Here is a 5,578-nt window from a genome sequence, read left to right as displayed (position 1 = left end):
CTTTGAGCAGGTGGGGGATAGGATGCATGCAATGAGATTGCATATAAGCTCAACAGATGAGAGATGAGAGAAATAGCTTATATTGGGCATTGTTTGCTCTTAATTTCTTGTAATTTTGCTCAATTTTTGCAATTTTTGGGTAAATTTTGGTGATTTTTCAGATCAACTTCACATTTATGCCCAAATAGTGTGTGATGGGGGGCAACATCAATATATGAACCCCTAGGTGTGTGTGTATATAGTTAGAAAGTTTGTTTATTTTGTAATAAAAGTGATGTATTGCAGTGGAGGACACTCTGAAACTGAAGATACATGACTCCGTCACGATTTTATTTTTTCTTATAAGCTTAGGAAAATTTGAGTATTTTTGGGTAATTTTTGGGCTTTGTTGTAATTATCCTAATAATTTTTAAGTTTTGATTAATAATTTCTTTTGAAAAATAAAAAGAGCAGGAAAATGGCGCCAGAAAATTTGGACGGTCGCATACGGTCAACCTACACGCCAAGGTGAATCCAATGAGACTCTCAGAGTTGGGAACGAGAATAAGTGAAAATTTTATTTATCAGCAGATTGCAAAACAGCCATAACAGGAACTTGGAAGGTCCAAATGATAGATGATCAGACCTGGGGGGTTTGTAGGGGTACTAATGGGACTAACTAGGCACAAATCTAGGATGTCAAGTCGAGGCCCCAGGTAAGTATATAGTCAGGTCCTCTAAAATTAGGCTCATTTGTAAAATTCTTGAGTAGAGAAAGAGAGAGAGCTTTCTTGGTGGCCTAGAGCTGAGCGCGCAGAGAGCTTTCCTACGACCAACACACAGCACAGACCACTACGAGGGTTGATTGGTGAGTCATAAACCTTGTCTACTACATGTGAATAAATCACTGTGATGCACTTCACACAGCCCACATTAGGGTTTTTCGGCCTAGACACAAAGAGGGTCACAAAAGGGTGAAAGATCACTGAATAAGCTATGTAAAGGCACAATGGGAATGCACAGGGGGTAGGAAACAACTGTCATAACCCACACAGTCAACAATTGTCAGAAAACCTACTGCTGCCAAAAATCGCGATTTTTGGCAGGAGCTGGGAAAATAGTCAGGGTCATACACATCACATCTGAGGTGAGTCTACTACCCTTTCATAGTCACTAGGGCTCAGAAAACATCAGTTGTGGGTGATTACATGCACAAACACACTCTCTTCAGCACAAATGGTCACAATTTGCATCAGGCAGGGGAAAAAGACTTCATATAGCACAAGATTGCACTCAAATATCATTGAAGTATGGGGAAATGACTTGGCACCAAAACTGGTCAAATCTGTCAACCTGCCAAAAATCGCGATTTTGGCATACACCCAGGGATGGCATACACCCAGGGATGGTTCCATTCATATGTACTAATATTCAGCTATATGTTTACATCATGGATATCTACTAATGTGTCAAGAAGGTGATAATTAAGGGTGAAAAAAGGGCTTTAAATAGTTATGGTTACCTCTACCATATTATCTAGTCTTTCGACTTTATCACTATCTTTTGTGGGTATTTATACACATGGTACAACATATATTAATCATGGAAATGTCCCATCAGTCAACATCAAGCACAATTCACGAGAAAGGTTCAAGAAAGGTCAACAAAGCTTTCCGACACTGGGAAATAGGGCTACATAGCAGAGGGTATCCTGGAACATCAAAATGCACACAATTGTATCTATTGGGCAAGCATTTTGCACTATCCAAAACCTTCTACAATGATGTCAATCACTTGGAAGTCCTACAGGTTTCACTTAGACAATCACAAGCTGACAGAAAGGGAAACAACCATCAGAAAAAGAGTTACACATGTGGAAAAGTGCACAAAAAGTGTCAAAACACATCCAAGAGTCATACAGGTACTTCAGGATTAGTTTGGTCACATTTTGACAGCCCTGCCTAAAATCGCAATTTTTGGCATAATGGTAAAATTGGTGATTGATCTACATAATGGAGCTCAAGGGGTTGAAGTACTATATCAGTATAGGGCTGGGATGCACTTAGTTGGTTAAAACCATCACCTGACAAAAATCGCAATTTTTGGCATCAGCACCAAAACAGGAACTACACATACCAGTCATAATTCTATAGACCCAATGGATGTCAACCATGCATATAAACCCTAATTGAAACTGCTTGAAGCCCTAAATTTCTCATTCTTCTGTGACACGGAAAAGACCACAGGAAGGTGGCTGAAGCAGACTTCACTTGATGGCTTATAACTTACACTTGATGTTATCATGACACAGGTACAATGGCATTTACCCAAAAGAAATATACTCAGATTTGAGGAGTTCAAAAAGAACTGCAAGGGGTGGATCAACCTAATAAAGCTGGCTGAGACTTGTTATATTGACAAAGAGAACCTCAGGGTTTTTGAGATAGGAATTTTCCTCGGACACTGCAAGAAGCCGGATGATCAGGTCATTCAAGTGAACATGATCCCTGATAACTTCTGGGCCTTGCAGACACACAATGATGTTACAAAATTCTTTGCTAGAATGGGCCTCGCAAGGTTCTTCTCCTTGAGGCCGTGGGGCATAGATGTCAAGAGAGCTTGGCAGCTAATGACCAGTATTGAAGAGGATGGCACCGCCCATATGGAAGATTAGGATGATCAACTCATCACAGTGAAGATGTCCATCAGCATGGTGGCCGAAGCTCTAATGATGCCAAGGGGAAACATTTCTATGACAGCAAAGTTGATACCAAAGGAACTATCTCAAACATTTTTGTCTCCCAAGACTGCTGAGCATACATTCAAAGGTCTCTCGAAAAAGGAATGTGAATTGCCGTTGCGCATTTTCACACAACACTTCCAGTTGGGAAGACCAGTGAGATATACAACACCCAATACCAGGTTGGCTATGGTGTTCTCCAAAGGAGCTGTGGCACAGAACACGAGAATGATTTCTGCTGACTTTGCGGAATTCATCTTCACAGAACTGGTAACCTTTGCAAAGAAAAAGAAATATCTAGTAAAGCCACTAATAAATGGGGGGCATTTCCTCACTCGACTGGCATACTTTGCACTGGGTCAGATTGACCAGCTGCCACCACAGGCCTATGATTTTGAAGATCTGTTAGAACAGGCAAATCCGGATGCAAAACCCATGAAGACCAGGCTTACACAGCCTGAGACAAAGACAAAGCCTTCAACTCAAATTGAAAGCTCAGAAGAGGAGGAGGACACTGAAGCAGAGGAAACTGAAGCAGCGACCACTGAAGAAGAACATGATAGTGAAGAGGAAGAAAGTGACCTTTAAGCTGAGCATCCTACACATTCGGAAATACGGGCTAGATATGAGCAGCTAGCTGCTTAGGCAGAAAGAAGAACAAAGCGGAGAGCGGAAGGTGTTAAGTCACCAGAGAAACGGCCGGCACCTCCCAAGCCACAAGAAGATCCTCAAGTGCTTAAGGCCAGAAAGGAACGCATGCAAGAGCAAGCTGTGAGGGCCTCCTTAATGGATGCAGAACGGAAGAAGATCCTAAAAAAACTGGGAAAAAGGCCTGCTGGTGGTGAGACTTCAACAGCAGTTTGAAGAAGAAATAGTAGAAGAAGCTCTCAAGAAGGCACGCCATGATGAGGAACAAGAAGGACAAGAGGATACCTACATGGAAGAGAATATCCTGGAGGAACCTCCTTTGCAAGGAATGGCCCCAGTGGTGGAAGCTGTCCCTCAAGCTGAGCAAGCAAATTACCCTGTGGAGCCTACAATCATCCAGAGTCCGGTGATGGGAGATCCTACCCTCCATGATTTAGAACCTCCACCTCAACAAGTCTTAGAGACAACAGTGGAAGAGCCCACTATTCAAAGGGAAGTGACTGTACAAGTCCCCTCTCTATAAGAAGAAGCAGCACCAGTTACATCTCAACCTGAAAAACCAAAAACAATGGTGCACATAGAAGAATCCATTGGAATCTTGAGCCCATTGGCAGCTATTGGGAGTACATACGAGGAAATGGAAGTGTCTACCTCAGGCACTCAACCATTGACGGTGGTTACAGAGGCTGAAGCTACTGAGGAAACACAAAGTAGACAAGTGGAGCCTGGCATGCAAGAGGTGCTACCTTCCATCAGTCTTTCCATGAAAGTTATAGCCACATCTACAGAGGTTACTCAAGGACAACAACCAGAGCCGATTCAACAAGAGGCAAGAACAGGCTCTGTGGAAGGGATACATACTATCCAGCATACCATACATTTATTACCTTCACAACCTAGAGTGCCAAGTTCTAGTGATGTATTGTTGGATGCTACTGAGGCTGAACGAAGACAACAAGAAATGGAAGTAATGCTACAAGCCGTACAAGATAGAGTAATTCAATTTCGAGACGTACATATAATGGCTCGTCAGAGAGAGCAGGAACTTGAAGAAAAGAAGGCCGTAGAGAAAGCATTGATTCAAAGGTTGGAGCTTCAAGCGAACGAAATGGTCACATACAAAACTGAATCTGATGGTCACAAGCAAGAAGTGCAAAGACTTAAGGAGCAGCTAGAAGATACAGAAAGAACGCCAATGAAGTTGTCTGCCCTGGGACAGCAAAGACCAACTGGAAAGAGCCAAAGGTGAAATCCAAGGCTATCTAATGCAATTAGATGATAAGGACCGACAACTGAGGCAAAAGGACGAAGAGCTACTACAAAAGGACAAGTAGATGTAGAGACTGTAGACTACTCACAACCTTGCGATTGAAAGACTAGATCAGGCCGAGAACCAAATAAGAGAATTCATTCGAGCTCCATTGGGAGATCAGCCAGGAACAGAACTGCCAAACACAATCATTGAAGATCTCAGAGGGCAGTTGGATATGGAAAAGATGCAGAAGAATATCCTCTCTCAGAGCTTCATGACGCTAAGTGCAAGTCAGGAGAAGAGAATCAAGGACCTTGAGGAGGAGTTGCAGCTAGTGCGACGGCAACTAGTTGAAAAGGACAATCTACTTCAATAGCAGCCTCTCGAGGTGCTTCTTGATATCTCCATGACAGAACATTTGTTTCTAGATCCACTAACTCTTGAGGAGGACTAACCAGGCACAAGCCGTATAGGAGAATCATTGCCTGAAGTAGGTGTTCAAGACCCAAGAGAAACTGATTTGGCAAAGGAGATCAGAATCCAGATGCAGACAGAAATGGATGAGATCGTTAAAGAGTGCCTGCAGTGGGAAAAGGAAATTATTAATTCAGCGGCGCTGGCATATCTCACACCAAAAGATATTACTGCAGATTATCACATGCCTTCATTGCCATATCCTCTATTGAAACAGGAAGTCTACATGATAAAGATGCAATACCTACCTCAATGCCTGATTGATTAGCTGGGTGGCTATAGCCAGGTGCAGCTTGAAGACTGGGAGGTCTCAAACATAATGAACAATCAGTCGACTTGGAGAGCCAGGTGGTTCTGAATAAGGCCAAAAGACAGGATTTTCTATCTCAATGCACCACAAGAGCTACGCATTGACCCCACCTTCTGTCCAGTAAAAAGAAGGACATGGGAAAATTTCACAAGATTTACAGCTCGGCGAACCACCT

The sequence above is a fragment of the Cibotium barometz genome, chromosome 2 (genome assembly GCF_041138505.1).
Source record: "Cibotium barometz isolate CiBa-2024 chromosome 2, ASM4113850v1, whole genome shotgun sequence".
In the NCBI taxonomy this organism is placed as follows: domain Eukaryota; kingdom Viridiplantae; phylum Streptophyta; class Polypodiopsida; order Cyatheales; family Cibotiaceae; genus Cibotium; species Cibotium barometz.
The sequence above is the reverse complement of the archived record's forward strand: the minus strand, read 5'-3'. Positions refer to the sequence as shown.